A 20,963-nucleotide genomic window follows, 5' to 3' on the forward strand; every position below is an offset into this window, starting at 1 on the left:
ATTATTTAACTAATTACAAACAAGCTTTGTTTTTCCTTATGTATGGTACTTTTGCTGGTATCATGGCTATATATTCATATTGGTTAATTCTATATGTGAACACCAAAAAAATACAACACATTTTATCCTTAATATCCTTACTAATAATTAAAGAAAATCTTTAATCAATGAATCAAGTATATATTAAAGATCTATTTTGGGCTAGATAGTGGAGAATACAAAAAGGAAGAGGGGGTAGAGTCAAGATGGTAGAGTAAAATTTTGGATTCACCAGAGCTCTCCCTAAATCTGTCCAAATATCTTTAAATAATGTCTGTAAACAAGTTTTAGAATGGAAGAACGCACAATTGTAGGATTGAAATAATTTGCCAACCCAAGGCAACTTAAAAGATTGGTAGGAAAGGTCTGTTGCAACAGGGTGAGAAAAGAGTAGAATGTAGTATGTGCCAGTATGTGAGGACCCACCCCACCAATTCAGGAACAAGTAATGGGGTGAGTGGACCTGTGACAGCAATGGCAGTTTCCAGACCTCCCAGACCAGAGACTGCCAAGCACAACTTGAAAATTCTGCAAGAAAAGTCTACCACTTAGGGATGAGAGTGGAGCACAGTCCATCTCAGGTCTCAGTAGCATACCCCAGCCCCAGAGGACCAGGAGCAGTCCTTGGGGGCCACTGCATTAGATTCTGGATCTCTCAACTCACAGACAATAAGAGATGTCAGAAGATTAGAGGAATCTCCTTGCTTTGCCTAAGGCAGGATTCTTTTGTTTTGCCCATACACAAAACTGGGACACAGTCTTGTGATGAAGAAGAGGAGCTACAGAACTTGTGGAGAGGAGTGGAGACTCCCCCTCCCCACCCCCCCACCCCTGCTTCATAGTTCCAGGGCAGAAAGTTATGCTTGTGGTCACCCACAGATTAAAACACAGGACAGGAGAGTAGACAGAAGTCTACAAAAGTAGACTTCTCCTTTGATCATATCACCTTGGAAGACCTGAAAACTTGCAGGTCCCTAGAAGTATCTCTGAAAACAGAATTCATATGCAAAATTTCATATGTATTATTGATTCATATGTATTATTGATTGCCTTCTAAATGGATGGGGAATAAGTGAGAAGGAATCATAAAATTTGGAATTAAGTTTTTAAAGTAAGCATTAAAGATAAATAAATGAAAAGTACTGTTAAAAATTAAAAAAAAAAGAAAATTTAAAGTCTACCCTAAAGTAGCTTACATTCTCATAAGGGAAGCAAGCTATCTACATATATATATATATATATATATATGAATATTTAAATAGTTAAAGGTACTATTAGCAGGAGTAGTCAGGCAAAGTTGATCTAGAAGGTAACAGACTAAATCCAGACAGAATCTGGGTATTCTAAAAAGTTTCAGGTGAAGGATTTCATTTTAAAAATGCAGTGGCAGTGCAAAGTTGTAGAAATGGTAACTGTACTATGATGTATGGGGAGCAGAAAGAAAGACAGTTTAGCTGGAACTTATAATGGATGAAATGGAGGGAAATAGGATTAGACAGGTAAATTGAAGCCAAATCAGAAAGAAATTTAGTTTCCAAATAGAGAATATTTGATCACAGGGGTGTGAGAAAGCCACTTGAGTTTGTTCAGAAGAATGGGAGCATGATCTTATTTCTTCTTTAAGAAAATCATTCTTGAAGCTCTGTCAAGAATGAGTGGGGAGAGAATTGAGGCAGGAAAATTATTTAAGAGGTTGTTTTATTGATCCGAGTGAGCAATAAGCTTGGGAACTAAAGAGCCTGGAAAGTAAACACATATAAACCCAAACTCTACCTTTCAAAACAAACACAAAACCTCTATTCTCTTTTTTCTTATTTTATTTTATTTTTCCAGTTGCATGTTAAAAGTTTTTTTTATCATTCATTCACAATCATATTTATAAGTTACATAATTTTCTTCCACCCTTTCCTTCCCATCCCATCTTTTTTGCCTTGCCCCCCTAGAAGCTAGCAGTCTGGTGAACAATGCACCTTTGTGTTTAACATGGTTACACATTAAATAGTTTCTGTATGAGAAATTGGGACTAAGGGAAAAAGAAAGAAAATAATGAAATAGGAAGAAAAACATAAAAGAAATTTTTAAATAGTGAATATAAAGTTCATTCAGATTCAGTACTTTGATTACTTTTTGTTTTGTTTTGTTTTGTTTTTATCTGGATGTGGATAGTGTTGTTCATTATGGATCTTCAAGGGTTGTCCTAGCTCTTTGAATTGCTAAGAGATGCTGCATCCATCAAAGTTGATCAATTCACAATGTTGTAGTTAATTTGTATAAGGTTCTCTTGGTTCTGCTTCATTAGCATCAGTTTCTGTAATTCTGTCCCTGCTTCTCTAGAGACCAACCATTTACTGTTTCTTATGGGACAATAATACTCCTTAGCATTCATATACCACAACATTTTTAATCTTTCCCCAGGTGATAGCCATCCTCTCAAGTTCAAATTCTTTGCCACTACAAAAAGAGCTGCTATGAATACATACATATATATATATATATATATATATATATATATATATAAATGGGACTTTTCCCATTTTTTATGATTTCTTCTGTATTCTTCTGTATTCCACATGCATTCTTCTAATATTAGAATGGCTAGTCAAAGGGTATGATCAGTTTTATTACTCTTTGAACATAGTTCTATATAGCTCTCCAAAATACTTGGACTAATTCACAACTCCACCAAAAATGCATTAATATCCCAATCATTCCACCAACCTCTCCAACATTGATCTTTTTTCCCTTTTTTAGTCATCTTAACTAATCTGATAGATTATGAGGTAGAAACTCAAAGTTGTTTTAATTGTCATTTCTCTTCTCAGTAATGATTTGAAGCATTTTCCACATGATTATATATAACTTTAATTTCTTCATTTAAAACTGTTCAGATCCTTTGACAATTTATCAATTGTAGAATCATTTATAATTTTATAAATGTGATTCATTTCTCTATATATTTTAGAAATAAGAACTATAGCATAATTCCTACCTGTGAAAATATTATTTTTCAGTTTTCCCAACAATTTTTGTCAAATACTGAGTTCTTTCACAAAAGCTAATGTTTTTGGGTTTGTCAATGAAAACATTATTATAGCCATTTACAATAGTTTCTTTTGTATCTGTCCAATTCTACTGTTCTATTGTGCTATTTCTTTTTTCCATTTTTATTGATATTTTTCTTCAAAAACATTTTACGAAGGTTTTTCAACATTCATCCATATGCATATGTATATTTTTAAGTTACAAAATTTCCTTTCACCCTACCTTCCCATCCCCCCTCCTCAGTGACAGTCAGGTTAATATTGTGCCTACAGATTTGTGTTTAAAATGTTTACAGATAAGACATTTTCAGTATGAGGAATTAGGATTGAGGGAAATAAATATATTGGAGATTTATTTGTTAATTTTTAAATTTTTTTAATTAATTTTTTTTTCTAAGCAGTGGGGTTAAGTGACTTGCCCAACATCACACAGCTAGGTAATTATTGTCTGAGACCAGATTAAATCTCAAGGCCCTGACTCTAGTACTAGTACTCTATTCACTGCACCATCTATCTAGCTATATTTCTACATATCTATATCTATATCTATGTCTATGTCTATGTCTATGTCTATGTCTATGTCTATGTCTATGTCTATGTCTATGTCTATGTCTATAGCTATATTTATATCTATATCTATATGTGGATGTAGATCTAAAGATTACCAAACTGGCTGAGGGAGAAGAGAGGAGGGCAGAGCCAATATGGCAGCAAGAGAACAGCCTCTCTTAAGTGCTTTTTCCAAATTATTTCAAAAACTTTAAAATTATGACTCTAAATTTTCAAGAGACAGAAACCACAGAAAGATCCAGTGAGGCAATTGTCCAGCCCAAGGTAACCTGGAAAATAGTGGGAAGGCTCTGTTCCATGGCACTGGAGCAGCCTGAGTGAAGGAGCTTCAGTCTTCTGGGAACTGCTCCAGTCCACCTGGGTCCCTGGAAGCCCCAGTCCCTGGCAGCAGAAGCAGTTTCCTGACCTCCTACCCCAGGAAGCACCAAGCACAACTTGGAAGATCAGCAGAGAGACCTCTCGCAGAGCAAGCATGAAGCCCAGGCCAGCAGGCCCATCTCAGCACACCAAGACCCTCAGCACAGCCCAGTTCCCAGGAAACAGAAGCAGACCTGTGGAGCCACCAAGCAGCTGTTCACTGACTGCTCAGCTCTGAAAGGTAAGGAAGTGGAGGTAGACTGCTGAGGTCTGTCCTCTGTCCCTGGGACAGGACTCCAGGACTTTGGTCAAATTCAGACCCTGGTCACAGTCTGGGGCCTCATAGAGGTGTGCTTGTGGTCATTCAGCAGACCAGGAGATCAGTCAGAGCCTCACATACTGAGGTCATTGCAGAAATGTTCCAATAATACTCAAAAACTCAGGAAGCACCAACAAACCAGGCCCAGGTTGGGGAAAGGTGTAAACAGGAAAAAAGGAACCTGACCATAGAAAATTACTTTGGTTCCATGGAAGACTAAAATAAATAATCTGAAGATGAAAGTCCAAGTTTCTGGATCTAAAGACTCCTGGCTATGGCAGAGTTTAAAAAAGATTTTGAAAATCAAGTAAGGGAGGTAGAAGAAAAATTGGGAAAAGAAATGAGAGAGAAGCAGGAAAAACAAGAAAAAGAAGTCAGCAGCTTAGTCAGGGAGATAAAAAAAATGCTGAAGAAAATAACATGTTAAAAACCAGGATAGGTCAAATGGATAATACAGTTCAAAAAGTTATCGAGGAGAAGAATGCTTTAAAAAGCAGAACTGGCCAGATGGAAAAGGAGATAAGAATGTTCTCTGAGGAAAGCAAATCCTACTGATATAGAATGGAGCTAAAGGAAGTTAATGACTTTGTGAGAAATCAAGATGCAATAATTCAACACCAATAGAATGAAAAACTAGAAGAAAATGTCAAATATCTCATTGAAAATAACAACTGCTCTGGAAAACAGATCCAGAAAAGATAATTTAATAATTATTGCACTACCTGAAAGTCATGAGCAGGAAAAGAGCCTTGACTTCATTTTTCAAGAATTTGTACAGTAAAATTGTCCTGATATCCTAGAAGTAGAGGGTAAAATAGAAATTGACCATCGATCTCTCCTATAAAGAGCTCCCCAAAATTACCAGTCCCCAGGAATATTATAGTCAAGTTGCAGAACTCCGAAGTCAAAGAGAAAATATTTCAAACACCCAGAAGGAAATAATTCAAATATCATGGAACTACATTCAGGATTACCCAAGAATTAGCAACATCTATATTAAGGGCTTGTAGGGATTGGAATATAATATTCCAGAAGGCAAAAGAGCTTGAAATGCAACTGAGAATCAAATACCCAGCAAAACTGAACATCTTCTTCCAAGGTAAAAGATGGACTTTCAATTAAACAGGGGAATTTCAAATGTTCCTGTTGAAATGACCAGAACCAGAAAGTTTGATCTTCAAGAACAGGACTCAGGTGAAGCATAGAGAGAGTGGATGAGAATTGTAAATTATGAGGGATTTAATGATGATGAACTGTGTGTATTACTGCATGGAAAGATGATGCTGATAATACTCATATGAACCTTCTTTTTAATAGATCAGGTAGAAGAAGCATTTATAGATGAGGCACAGGAGAGAGATGAATTTGAAGATATATATTGTAAAAATGGAGTAAATTATATGAAAGGGAAATATTTTGGGAGTAAGAGGAAGGAGAAGTAGAACAAACTAATGTATCTCATGTAAAAGATATTTCATGTACCTTTTGCAATGGTATGGAAGGGAGAAAGGTGAGGGGGAATGAGGGAGCCTTCATTCTCACTGGAAATGACTCAGAGAGCAAACAGCATACACACTCAATAGGGTATAGACATCCAGAAGAAAAATGATAGAAGGGGGACAGGGGGAGGAGAGGGGGGGATATGGGTAATAGGGAAGAGGGTAGATCATAGCAGAGGATAGTCAGATAAAACACTTTCTTTATCACTTTTTTCAAGGTGGTAGGATTGGGTGGCCTGTCTGGGACCACTGGACTTGGTGGTTGCTGGGTCTCTGGGGTAGGATGTAGGTTTGAGGCCTTTTGGCCCCAGGGCCAGTTCTCTGTCCATTGCGCCACTCCACTGACCTAAAGCACATTTTTGAAGAGACACAGTGAAAGGAGAGGCAAAATATAATAGATGGTAGTGGGGAGGAACAGATGGAGGGAATTAACATCAGCAAAACAACTGTGGAAAAACATGGTAGTAACTCCTTGATGGACTTATGATAAAGGATGTGATCCACTTGAGACAGAGCTGATGTTATCAGAATAAAGACTGAAACACATTTTTTCTCTTTATTTCACTTTATTTCTCATGAGGTTTTATATTTTTTTGGGGGGGAGAGGGGGGGTATTATATTTACTTTTAAACAAGAATATTTATTAATGTCTAAATAAATTGAAGAAAATTTAAAAAATAAGGTTTACCAACAGCAATTCTCTAAAAAAAAGTAAATGTAGCATTCATCAGATTCTGAAGGATATTTTTTATTTGATTTTCTTCCTCTGGATAGGGATAACATTGTTCATAGCTGATCTAATAGGGTTGTCTTAAGTTCTCTGAACTGTTGAGATCAGGATTGGTCATCTCACAATGCCATAGTTATTTTGTACATTATTGTCTTGGTTCTACTCCCTTCTCTCAGCATCAGATCCTGTAAGTCATTACATCCTTCTCCAGAGTCTGTCCATTTATGATTTATTATAGAACAATGGTCTTCCGCTGTATTCGTATATCATAACTTGTTCAGCCATTCTCCATCTGATGGCCATACCCTCAATTTCCAAATCTTTGTCACTACAAAAAGAGCTGCTATGAATATTTTGGAACATGTGGGACTTTTACCATTTTTTTATTTCTTCTAGTTATAGTCCTATAATTGGAATTTCTGGATCAAAAGTTATGAAGTTTTATTCCTCTTTGGGAATAATTCCATATTGTTGTCCAGAGTGGTTAGATCTGTTCACAACTTAACCAGCATGCATCAATGTTCTAATCCCCCCACAATCTCTCCAATATCAATCATTTTCCGTTTATGTCATCTTAGCCAATCCAATTAGTATGAGGTGATAACTCATAGGTGTTTTAATTTACATTTCTCTAATCAATAATAATTTGGAGCATTTTTCCTTTTTTCTTTTTCCTTTTATTTTTCCAAATACATGTAATGGAGGCAGTCTGGTAAAGTGGATAGCTCTCTGGCCCTGGAGTCAGAAGTACCTACCTGGGTTCAAATTACCTAGCTGTGTGGCTTTGGGCAAACTACTTAACCCCATTTGCCTTGCAAAAACCTAAAAAAAATACATACAATGAAAATATTTTCCTCATTCATCCTTATGCATAAGTATATTTTTAGGGTTCAAACTTTCCTTCTACCCAAATTCCTATCCCCTTCCCCCTCAGCAGCAAGCAGTCAGGTTAACATTGTCTATACATAGTTTTGACAAATATGTTTATAGATTAGTCATTTTTGATATGAGGAATTAGGATTAATGGAAAGAGATATATAAGAGATAATTTTTAAAAAGTGTTCATCAGATTCTTAAGGGTTTTTTGTTTTGTCTTCTATTGTTTCCCTTCCTCTGGATAGGGATAGCATTGGTCATAGGTGATCTAATAGGGTTGTCCTAGCTCTCTGAACCACTGAGAATAGCTGCTTCCATCAAAGCTAATCATCTCACAGTGTTGTTGTTGATGTGTACAATGTTCTCTTGGTTCTACTCCGTTTCCTAAGCATCAGCTCTGTAACTCTTTCCATGGTTCTCTAGAGTCCAACCATTTATGGTTTCTTATAGAAGAATAATGTTCTGTAGTGTTCATGTACCATAATATATTTAGCCATTCCCCAAATTGATGGGGATCTCCTCAAATCCACCAGCAATACAACAATGTCCCAAGCCTCTCACAACCTCTTCAACATTAATCATTTTCCCTTTTTTGTCATCTTAGCCAATGTCATTGGTGTGAGACAATACCTCATAGTTCTTTTAATTTGTATTTCTCTAATCAATAATGATTTGGAACATTTTTCATATGATTATGTATAGATTTATTTATTCATTTGAAAACTGTTCATATATTCTGAGCATTTATCAACTGAGAAATGACTTGAAACCTTATAAATTTAATGCAGTTCTCTATATATTTTAGAAATGAGACCTTTATCAGAACTCTTAGTTGTTAAGATTTTTTTCACAACTTTCTGCTTTCTTTCTAATTTTGGCATCATTGATTTTAATAATGCAAAACCTTTTAAATTTAATATAGCCAATATCTTCTAGTTTGCAATTTTAATGAACTCTATTTATTATTTGTACAAAAATTTCATCCATTTTTATAGATTTGATGGGTAAATTATTTATTATCCTATTAATTTATCTATGATGTTGCCCTTTATCTCTAAATCCTGTATCCATTTTGACCTTATTTTGGTATAGGGTGTGAGATGTGGGTCTATGCCCAATTTTGACCATACTATTTTCCAGTTTTCCCAGCAATTTTTGATAAATAGTGAGTTCTTATCCCAGAAGCTAATGTCTTTGTTTTTGTCAAATAATAAATCACTGTAGTCATTTGTTATAGTTTCTTTCAAACCTCTTCTAATTCACTAATCCATTACTCTATTTCTTAATCAGGACCAGGAAGTTTTAATGACTGCCACTTTATAATATAGTTTTAGATCTGGTAGAGCTTTGCTATCTTTTTTTGCATTTTTAAAAAAAATCACTTTCTTAATGTTCTTGACCTTTTGTTGCTTCAGATAATTTTTTTTTCTAGCTTGGGAAATTTATTATTTGTATTTTTATTGATATGGTGATTAATAAATAATTTAATTTGATAGAATTATCATTTTATTATATTTCCTGAAACTAAACACAAGACATTGTTTTCAGTTGTTCAGTTCTGACTTTATCTGGTTGAGAAGTGCTTTGTAATTATATTTATATGATTTTTGGGTATGCCTTGGGAGACAGATTCACAAGTATTTAATATTGTCTACAGTTACTTTAAATGGAATTTGTCTTTCTATCTCTTGCTCTTGGATTTTGTTGTTCATATATAGAAATGGTAATGATTTATGTGGGTTTATTTTATTTTATTTCATTCCACTTTGCTGAATTTGTTAATTGCTTCAAAGAATTTTTAAGATGATTTTCTTGAATTCTCTAAGTATTCAGTACATCCATCTGCAGAGTTAAAGCTTTACTTCCTCTCTGCTAATTCTGCATCCTTCAATTTTTTCCTTCTCTTTTTGCTAAAGATAAATTTTCTAATCCCATATTGAATAATATAGCATGATAATGGGCACCCTTGTTTCACTTCTGATCTTATTGGCAATGCTCCTAGTTTATCCCTCTGACATCTAATATTAGTTGATGGTTAAAGATAGACACTAGTTATTAATTTTAGGAAAACTCCATTTATTTCTATATTTTCAAGTGTTTTTTTAAAAATGGTGTTGTATTTTATCAAAAACTTTTTCAACATCTATTGAGATAATTATATGATTTCTGCTGGTTTTGTTACTGATATATTCAATTATGATGAGTGTTTTCCTAATATTGAACATCCCTGCCTACTTGGTATTAATTCTACCTGATCATGATGTATGATCCTAAAAATAACCTACTGTAATCCTGTTATGATTTTTTAAAGATTTTTGTGTCAATGTTCATTAGGGAAATTGGTCTATAATTTTCTTTGTTTGGGTTTTGGTTTTGGTATCATCACCATACTGGTGTCATAAAAGGAATTTGGCAGAACTCCTATTTTCAAAAATATAGTTTATATAGGACTGGAATTAATTGTTCCTTAAATGTTTGGTAGAATTCACTTATAAAGTCATCTGGAGGGGCAGCTAGGTGGTGTAGTGGATAAAGCACTGGCCTTGGAGTCAGGAGTACCTGGGTTCAAATCTGTTCTTAGACACTTAATAATTACCTAGCCATGTGGCCTTGGGCAAGCCACTTAACATCATTTGCCTTGCAAAAAACTAAAACAAACAAACAAACAAACAAACAATGAAGTCATCTGGACCAGATGACTTTTTTCTCTCTTTTTTTTGCAAGGCAGTGACATTAAAGTCACACAGCAAAGCAATTAGCAATTATTAAGGTCTGGGGACATTTGAACTCAGTTTCTCCTGACTCCAAGGCTGGTGCTCTATCTACTGCACCACCTAGCTGCCCCCAGATGACTTTTTCTTAGGGAATTTATTGTTGGTTTCTTCAATTTCTTTTTTCTGAAATGTAGCTATTTAAATGTTTTATTTCATCTTCTTTTAATCTTGGGAGTTTGTATTTTTGTAAATATTCATCCATTTCATTTGGATTGAATGTGAAATTTATTTGCATATAGTTTGGTAAAATAGCCTCAAATAACCTCTTTATTTTTCTACTCATTGGTGGTTTCAATTTTGATACTGATAATTTAGTCATCCTTTTTCTTTTGTTAAAAAAAATCAGATTAACTAAAGGTTTATCTTTTTTATTGCTTTTTTTCATAAAACTCTTAGTTTTATTTATTAGATTAATAGTTGTCTTGCTTTCAACTTTTATTAATCTCTCCATTGATTGTCAGGATTTCTAATTTGGTATTTTATTAGGGATCTTTGTTCTTTTTCCAACTTTTTTTAGTTGCATATTGAATTCATTGATCTCCTCTGTTTTATTTACGTAAGCATTTAGAGATATAAAAATTTCCCTCAAAACTGCCTTGACTGCATTCCATAAAATTTGAAATGGTGTCTCATTATTATAATTTTCTTAGATGAAACTGTTGATTGTTTCTATGATTTGCTGTTTGATCCACTCAAATTGTTATTTATTTTCCAATTAATTTTTAGTCTATCTTTCCATGACCCATTATTACATGTAATTTTTAATGCATCATGATCTAAGTATGCACTTATTATTTCTGCATTTCTACATTAGAATATTAGGTTTTTATGTCCTAATACCTGATCAGTTTTTGTATAGGTGATTTGTACTACAGAAAAAAAAGGTATATTCTTTTCTATCCCCATTAAGTTTTCCCCAGAGATCTAATATATATATGTTTTCTAATATTTTATTCACCTTAATTTCTTTATTCTTATAGTTTTGCTCTCTGTCTCCTTGTAATTCACTCAGCTTTTCCTCTAGGAGTTTGAATGCTATACTGTTAAGTGCATACATGTTTAATAATGATATAGTTTCATTATCTCTGTTGCCTTTTAAAAAGGTGTAATTTCCTTCCTTATTCCTTTTAATGAGATCAATTTTTGCTTTTGTGTTTTCTGAGATCAGGATTACTACCCTTGATTTTTTACTTCAGCTGAAGCATAGTATATTTTTCTCCATCTTTTAACCTCTATCCTGTGTTTATCTCTCTGCTTCAAATGTGTTTCTTGTGAGCAACATATTGTAGGATTCTGGTTTTTAATTCATTTTACTATCCACTACTGTTTTATGGCAGAGTTTGCCCCATTCACATTTACAATTAAAATTATTAATTCTATATTAGCCTCCATGTTATCTTTACCCATTCATATTTTTCTCTTTCATTTCCTCATTTCTCCTCATCAAAGTTTTACTTCCTTTTCCCTTTAACTCTTTTTCCAAATTTAACTTTCAGTTTATTTTCTCTTATACCTAAACCTTCCCTTTTATCAGCCCCTTATTCTATTTTCTTTCACTTTCCTCTGCTTCCCTCTTTAGTAGAATAGATTTTTAAACTCAAATGGGAATGTAGTTTCTTTTCTCTCTGGATCAAATCTATTTAATATAATTTGCTTAGTGTTCACACCTTTCTTTCTTTCTCTCTAATATAATAGATCTCTCTGCCTCTTTAACTGGTATTATTTATCAGTCAAGTACTATTATTCAGGTACCATCAATCACAGCTTGATAAATCAATTGCTTGATTGCTTGATAAATCAAAATACTAATAATGTACAATATGCAATCACAGATTGATTGATTGGTTATTTCATAAGCACTATTGACTCAAGTCACTAAGTCTTCTCTTCTGTCTCATTAGAGATTCACTTTTCAAGAGTCTTGAATTAAATCAAGACTTACCCCCCTTTCAAGTACCCTTCAAGGACACATAATCCTCATGAGCCAAAGTACCCTCTAAAGCCAAATCATTTCAGGAACCCTTTGTACCTCCCCTCCCAGAATATTCTCTTCCATGCTTCCCCCTTTAGTTCCCCAACCAGGGTACTTAAACCCTTGCTAAATGAAGTATGGATTAAGTCAACTCTTCTAGGTAAGGTATCACCCTTTGCCCATAATTCTGTTTTATTTAACTATAGAGTCTCAAAGTGTTCTAAGTACTGGGTCACTTGAAGATCTCTTTTAAGAACTTTGCAATTGTGGGGCAGTTAGGTGATGCAGTGGATAGAGCACTGACCCTGGAGACAGGTGGATCTGAGTTCAAATCCAGTGTCAGACACTTAATCATTGCCTAACTGTATGACCTTGGGCAAGTCACTTAACCCCATTGCCTTGCAAGCAAAATAAAATAAAACAAACAAACAAAAACTTTTGTTTGATTGTAAGGTATGGGAGTCACTGACTCAGGACCACCCAGCTTATGATGTCCTCATCAGAGAGAGTGCTAAACTTTGTTACCAAAACAGAATTAAGATGAATCAAAGGAAACTGAGACACATAAGTATCTCTGATACTTTTCAACAGGGCTTTTCACATGGTGAGGTCATCTTGGTTCTCTTTAATGGAAAGACAAGAATCAACCATATCTATATCCTCTTAATCCATTCTCTTCAGTTTTATTCAACCCATTAACATTCCTAAGAGAAACAGAATTCCCAAGAGTTACAAGTGTTTTATCTTCCCTTATAGGATTGTATACAATTTGATGATTTTGACTAATATTTGTTTAATTTTGTTGAGTTTAGTTTTATTTTATTTTTCCTTCCCCTATTTATTTCCCTTTTCATGCAACTCTTGAATTGTGGATTTGGTGCTCAAATTCTCTGATCAGTTCTGGTATTTTTATCAAGAAATTTTGAAAGCCCTCCAATTTCGTTGAACATTCATCTTTTTGCCTGACGGCGTATGTTGAATTTTGCAGGGCAATAAATTTTTAGCTACAATCCAAAGTCTCTTGCCCTCTGATATTTGGTATATTCCATGTCCTCTTGTCCTTCAATATTGAAGCTGATAAGTCCTGTGTAAATCTGATTGTTTTTCCTTTGTATTTAAGTTGCATAATTTTTGCTGTTTGGAATATTTTCTTCTTTATTTAAGCATTCTGGAATTTGGCTATAATATAGCCTGTGGAGATTTTATCCTGGCGGGGGGGGGGGGGGTGGTGGTGTCTCTTTTTGGAGGAGTTCTGTGTATTCTTTCAATGGCTACTTTTTTTTCTTGTAACAGATTTGGGCAGGTTTCCCAGATAATTTCCTGCAAGATGTTTTCTAGTTTCTTTTTTTGTTCTAGGCTTTCTAGTAGTCCAATGATTTATAAATTTTCTGTGCTGGATCAATTTTCCAGGTCATTTGCTTTTCCTAAAATAATGCTTTCCTCAATTTTTTTCAGACTTTTTATTTTGTTTGATGGAGTCTTGTAGTCTCAAAGATTCATTTGTTCAATTCTAATTTTTAGGTTTTTATTTTCTTCAATTAAATTTTGTATTTCCTTTTCCAAATGGTTGATTTTATTTTTGAAGAATTACATTCTTTTCCAGTTGGGTATTTTTACTTTAAGAGTTGATTTCTTTGATCAATTTTTCATAATTTTCCTTTTTTAACTCATTTCTTTTTTCCATTTTTCTTCTTCTCTTCTTTGGTTATTAAATTCTTTATTAAGCTCTTGTACGAGCTTTTGGATTTGAGTCCAATTTATGGACTTTTTTGAGACTATCTTTGTGGGTAATTTTTCACTGTTTTCTTCTTTAGACGTGGCATAGTTTTCCTCTTTATCTGAATAGTAACTCTCTACAGTGAGTGCTCTTTTAGCTTTTTTGCTCATTTTGAAATGTCTGAGTTCTAATCCTGGAGTCCTGGTAGTATAGATACGAAACTTTTTTAGGCTGGGATTGGGATCTACTCTGTTTTGTCTTTGGCCAAGCTGTTGCCTATGTGATCCAGGCTTTACCTTGGCAGAGGTTTATTTCCTGCTATATGAACAGGTTCTGCCTATGCAGTGATATATTCCTAACCCAGTCCTGTCTTTTTCTTCAGTGTTCCAAGGGTCCATATTTTGTTTGGCATTGGGACCATATCTGCTGGCTTGCTATCTAGCTGCTAATGTCTGAACTGCACTGAGGTTAAAAGCCTGATACTGGCTCTACTGTCTAGCTGAACTTTACTTCCACTTTTCCTTCAGAGACAGACCTTCACTAAAGATCCTCCACAATGTCTACCATTTTTTAAAATTTATTTATCTGTTTTCATCCAAATGCACATTCCCTTCCACCCTCCCTTCCCATCCCCCCTTCCCTCAGTGACAAACAGTCAGGTTAACATTGTGCATACATATTTTGATAAACATGTTTACAGATTAGAAATTATCAGTATGAGGAATTAGGATTAAAAGAAAGAGATACATAAGAGACACTTTTTTAAAAATGTTCATCAGATTCAGAAGGGTTGTTTTTACTTGTCTGTGTTTTATTTTGTTTTGTTTTTCTTCCTCTAGATAGGAATAATATAGTCCATAGCCAGTGTAATACAGTTGTCCTAGTTCTCTGGACTGCTGAGAGGAGCTGCTTCTTTCAAGGGTGCTCATCTCACAATGTTGTTGTTGATGTGTATATTGTTCTCTTGGTTCTACTCCTTTCACTCAGCATCAGATCCTGTAAGCCATCACATACTTCTCTAGACTCTGAACATTTATGGTTTTTTATAGAACAATAGTATTCCACAGTATTCATGTACCAATAACTCCATTTGATGGCCATACCCTCAATTTCCAATTTTTTTGACACTACAAAAAGAACTGCTATGAATATTGTGGAACATGTAGGTCTTTTCCCCTTTTTCTATAATTTCTTTTGTATTTAGACCTAGAATTGAAAGTGCTGGATCAAAGGGCATGAACAATACCACTTAAAACTTTTTTGTATCTTCTTTTTTTTCCCTTGGAGGAGCCTAAAGCTTTAATGTCAGTACAGAGCTTTTATTTAGTTTTGTGTAGGGAAAAGCACCAGGAGCATCCTAGATTCATGTTGCCATCTTGGCTTTGTCCCAGAAGTTCCACTTTACTAGATTCTTGGATTAAAATGGTCCCTGGTGTCCTCCCTCTCCTCTTTCCATCTTTCTTTTGTGCATCATCTTCCTCTGTTAGATTGTAAACTCTGTGAGTGCAGGGGACATCTTTCCCCCCCCTTATTTGCATAGTCAGTCTTGAACACAGAATCTGATATATGGTAAACACATAATAAAAGTTTATTGAATAGAATTGAATTCTTAGTGCTATCATCCCAAATTCTGTCTTCATTACTTCTTGTCTAGAATATCATAAAATTACTTAATGGTTGTTCCCACTCCACTCCATCATAAACACCACAGTAATATCAGTTTGTACAATATATATATATATATATATATATATATATATATATATATATATATATATATGGTATTAATTCATTCCACTGCTCAAAATTTATCATGGATCCTTCAATGCCTAATGAATGTTAATGCTTTTATCTAGTAAAGAATACTCTCTACAATCTGGTCTTTATTAAAAAAAATGCTGCTCCCCTTGGTGAATTATTTGTCCTTTTGAGACTAGATCACTCATCTATTCCCCATACACATTTCCATCTTCTTGCTCATCTTGTTCACATAATTTCCTCAATCCATAAATCTCCCCTTTTCCAATCTTCCCCTTTACCAGTTGAAATTTTATACACTCTTTAAGAACAAGGTCCAATACCTATGATACATTCCCTTTACTGAACATCAGAACATCACTCCTATTGAAAGCAATCTTTATGTTCCTCCAAATTTCACACAATTCTCTTAAAAATTTTCTATAGAACTAATTGCTGCTGAATCATTTTTCAGTTCATTCAGACATTTCATGACCCCATTTCATATAATGTAGAGATAATGTAGAATTATCTTTTCCTTCTCTTTTTCATCTTATGGATGAAGAACTAAGGCAAACTGAGTTATACTACCTGCCTAGGACACACATTAAATGTTTGAGCTCTGACTCCATACCAAGTGTTCTATCAACGGTGTACCTTCTGCCCATACAGCAAATTGGCCTTTCATATTTAGGTTCCTGTCTTGTCCCTTCTTAGATCATAAGTTCCTTGAAGTTAGGTATGAAATTTCATTTTTTTTAATTTCCTCATACTCAACATACAGATTTGACACATTATCAAGGGTCCTTCAACAAATGTTTGCTTAAAGAATAAATGGAAAATGATGCTTAATGGAAAACAGGAAATTGATGTTTCAACATGTCTATCATTGAAGTGAACATACTGATATCATCAGGGTACATGGTAAAGAAGAAAGAATGAAATCTTATAGTTGTAAAACCTCCCAAATTGGAGTTAATATGGACATGTAGAAAGTGAGGGGGAAAAGGGCACCCAAATTGGTAGAGGTTAATGGCCATGCCATGAATCATATTTGTGGAGAAAATTCAAGATAATTACATTCAGACTAATAGACCTGGAGGAAAAATAATCAAAAGCACATATATTCAACTGTCAATGAAACAGGAATATAATAACTCTTAATGAGTACTACTGTACTTTGTCACGCATGTACCTTTTGGCAAGTGTCCATAGATATTTTCAGTCAGATGTTTCCCTTTAGGTAGGTAACTAAAAGTCACTATGAAGAAGAATATTTCTTTCAAAAGAAAAAAAATTGAACTTCATAGTTACCTAGACCTCTGTAGAGATGGGAAATCTTTAGGAACAACAGGAAAAAAACCAATTAACTTTATCTTTAGAGTGAGATGTGAAAACTGCATTGAAAGCAAGGTATCTTTGCTTGTGAATCTCTCTCTCTCTCTCTCTCTCTCTCTCTCTCTCTCTCCATCTCAGAATATCATGATAGTAGGAATTTAATAAATGTTTATGGAATGAATGCATTTCTACATCTTGTCTCAATTTGAATTTTGTTAAAAAAGTTGTCAAGATACTCCTTCATCGATCAAATTCTAGTGAGAAATAAAAGTAGATCAGTATGCTTTTGCCATGGAATTTCAAGCTACTTGGGTTTGTTTAAGTATCTCAAGGAATCTTCAAATATTGGTATACTTTTTTAGGTAAGCAATGGAGAGAAATAGTTGCCCAAAGAGACATTATATAGGCACAAAATACATATGATTGCACTAAATATACAGGTCTAAATTGGCCTCTTTTGTTAACATGAGTTTTTTTCTTCTAATCATTTGAAAACTTTGCTCTTTGGAGATCATGGGCTTAACCAGACTGCCATAGGAGTCCATAATTCACAAAAAAGATTAAGAACCCCTGATCTAAATAATGGAAACAATGTGGTACTGGCATGGTGGTGGATAAACAGAATAAATTATATATATATATATATATATATCCAATATATGGTACTAAATGAAGATAGTGGTTGATAAACCTAAAGATCCAAACTTTGGGGGGCAAGAACTCACTAAATCACAAAAAGTTCTGGGAAAACTAAAAGCTTTTGAAGTTTTGAAGAATTTGTTATTTTGAAGTTTGTATCATTTCACATTGTATACCAAGATAGTCAAATTAGATAGTTTGTATTTAAAGGATGACATACCTAAATTAGAAGAAAGCAGAAAAATTTACCTAACCAATCTATGGATAAGGAAAGAATTTATGATCAAACAAGAGATAGAGAGGATCACAGTAAGTAAAATAACTTTCATTACATAAAATTAATAGTTTTGTGTATAAACAAAGCCAATGCAGCTAAAATTAGAATAATAATGGAAAATTAAAGTAAGTTTTATAATAAATTTCTCTGATAAAAACCTCATTTCTCCAATGAGTCAAATTTAAATTAAAAAATATACAACATTCCCTGAGGGATAAATAGTCAAAGGTACAAACAAGCAATTTTCAAAAGCAAAACCAAATCATCTAAATCACTATTTATTTGAAAAATGAAAATTTAAAATCTGAGATGTCATCTCATACCTACCATATTGAATAACTTAACAGAAAGAGAAAAATTATGAAGTTGTAAGGTATATGGAAAAATTGGACCCCAGTGCATCGTTGATGGATTTGTGAATTGGTACAATCAGTCTGAAGTACAATTTGGAACTATTCCCAAAAGGCTATAATACTGTGCCTACTCTTTCAACAATCACCAGGTTTATATCCCAAGAGAGAAAGAATAAAATGAATTATTTTAACCAAAATGTATGTAACATTTTTGTGTTGGCAAAAAATTAGAAATTGAAATTTCCCATCAATTGGGGGACTGCTAAGCATGTTATGCTATGTAATTATAATGGAAGACAAATAGGATGGTTTCATAAAAATCTGTAATATATGAATTCATGCAAAGTGAATTGAGCAGAAACTGGAGAAACCAAGAACTGCAATATTGTAAGGATAATCAACTATGATATACTCAACTATTCTAATACAGTGTTCCAAGATAATTACAAAGGAACCATGGAAATATTATCTACTTGCAGGAAAGAACTAATGAATTGTCAGCACATATTGACACTGAAACTTGCTTTCCCCTTTGCTTTACTCTTATCAATATGTTTACTTTTGCAACATGTTTAAAATAGAAATATGTTTTACTTGATTTGACATATAATTGATATCATGTTCTCAAAGAATTGAAAAAGAAACAGAATTTGAAAGTCAAAATTTATAAAAATACTAATTTTTGAAATGTAATTCTGCAACATTTACATACCCGTACATACACACATACACATACATACATACAAACAAACACACAAAATCCCCTGCTCTTGATTACTGTAGTAACTTCTTAGTTGATCCTCATAAATCATCACCTGGTCCTGGGTCTCAAATTTTTTTTTCTCCTAATCCATCCTGCAAGTCATCCAGTGAAGTTTCCTAAAATTCCCCTTTGCTCATTTCTTTCCCATTCTTAGAAACCCAATGTTCAGGATAAAATATAGACTCCTTTAGCAGACATTGAAAGCCCTGAGTGATTTAGAATAACCTACCTTTTGAACTTAAATTGCATTGCTCCCCAGTCAGTGTAATTCTCTGCTTCAATCATTTAAGTTGTTCTCTTCCCTTTTCTAGAAAATATGCTCTCCATTACAGATCTCAGGTTCCTCTTCAATTGCACTTGTGGGTCAATGGGGTCAATGGTATTCATTGAGTCTTGTTAGCATTTCTTCAGTGTCTAATCGCATGACAGGTTGTTTCATGATGAGTCCCTTTACAAAGAAAAAAAAATAAAAAACAGCATCGGCCCACAAGAAGCAAGAAGCTAACATTATATTGGGAAAACCAATATCCAAAAATCTATGTAGATCTAGGCAGTGTAAATGGGAGTTTATCCCAGAAAGCTGGCTTTAGGAAGGAGGGAACCTGGAAAGGACTTTTAAAGAAGGAAAGTGGGATCATACTAAATTATTGAAGAAAGCCAGGAAAACAAGAAAGTAGTTAGGGCTGAGTAGGGAAATGGGACATCTTTTTCGAGGAGCAGGAAGAAGACCAGTTTGATCACTTATTCCTCAACTCTGCTTTAAAATATCTCATATCCTATTAGCACATAATTGACAGTAGTCTACTTTGGAAAATTTTTTTTCAGTGTTGTCAAGGATAAATGTGAATTCAAAACCACAATATTAGTTAAAGTTAAATGAATGACTTTATTTTATTAAAATTATTCAATATGATTGTACATGTATAACAGAATATTTGTTCTCAGGTGCCAAGGGGAGGAAAGAAAGGCAGGGAAGGAGGTAGAAAAATGTGGGACTCAAATGCCTACAAAAAAAGAATGAATTATTGCATGCAATTGAAAAATTAAAGTAATATTTTAAAAATCATAATATTGTGTTTATACCATTGCATTTCGTTGTTATTCTGTATATCACTAAAAGTTTGCTTGATCCTTTTCATACTTCGATAAAAAATACATTTGAAAATGTTTTGAACATATTATATTACTGGGGTTATGAATATAGTGATTCACTTGAAAACTGGAGAAAAATCCAAAAGATTAAATCTTATCAGAACATAGAAATTTCATGAAATTTTCCATGTCCCTGACGGAATTCTTTGCCTAGTTTATGATATACCTATTCCCCTGTTCCAGAGACAACTGTTCTCAAATTTGACTTTTGAGCTGTTCAGGTCTCCACCATTGTGAAAGCCAGTCCTACTTTACAAACCCCTTATCTTGGCAAAATTTCTTTGTCTTTCTCCCACTGAATACTCCAGCGACTATGTTCATTTAAGTAAAAGACATTTGGTAATTAAGTGTTCTCAGTAGAAGGAACATATTTTTTGAGTTGTAGGTCTTTGTTTTTAGATGAGACTCATAGTAGCTTCCTCTATTTTCTTAGGTTTCCCTCCACTGTTCTCTTTCCGCCCACCTCCCCCTGCTTTCTTCCTACATCTTATTACCTCTGACTCTGACATGCTTCAAGATTCCATCTCTTAAAACTCACTTTGTTTACTGTCCTGACTTATTCCTTTGCTTCCTTTGTAAGTAGGTTGAAATTCTCTAAATGGTATTGCTTTACCTCTGATTCATCAAGATATTACTCAGAAAAGTAATCTTATATACTTGCCCCACTTTTCTAGACCAAACCAGACAAAAGCATTCATATCTTGGAAGTTGAGGTGAGATCACAAGTAGTAAGATATAAGCATGGCTGATTCCTTCATAAGTCATTGATAAAAGTCTTCATTCATATTTCATAGTGTTTGCTTTTGGACT

The sequence above is a fragment of the Macrotis lagotis genome, chromosome 3 (genome assembly GCF_037893015.1).
Source record: "Macrotis lagotis isolate mMagLag1 chromosome 3, bilby.v1.9.chrom.fasta, whole genome shotgun sequence".
In the NCBI taxonomy this organism is placed as follows: domain Eukaryota; kingdom Metazoa; phylum Chordata; class Mammalia; order Peramelemorphia; family Peramelidae; genus Macrotis; species Macrotis lagotis.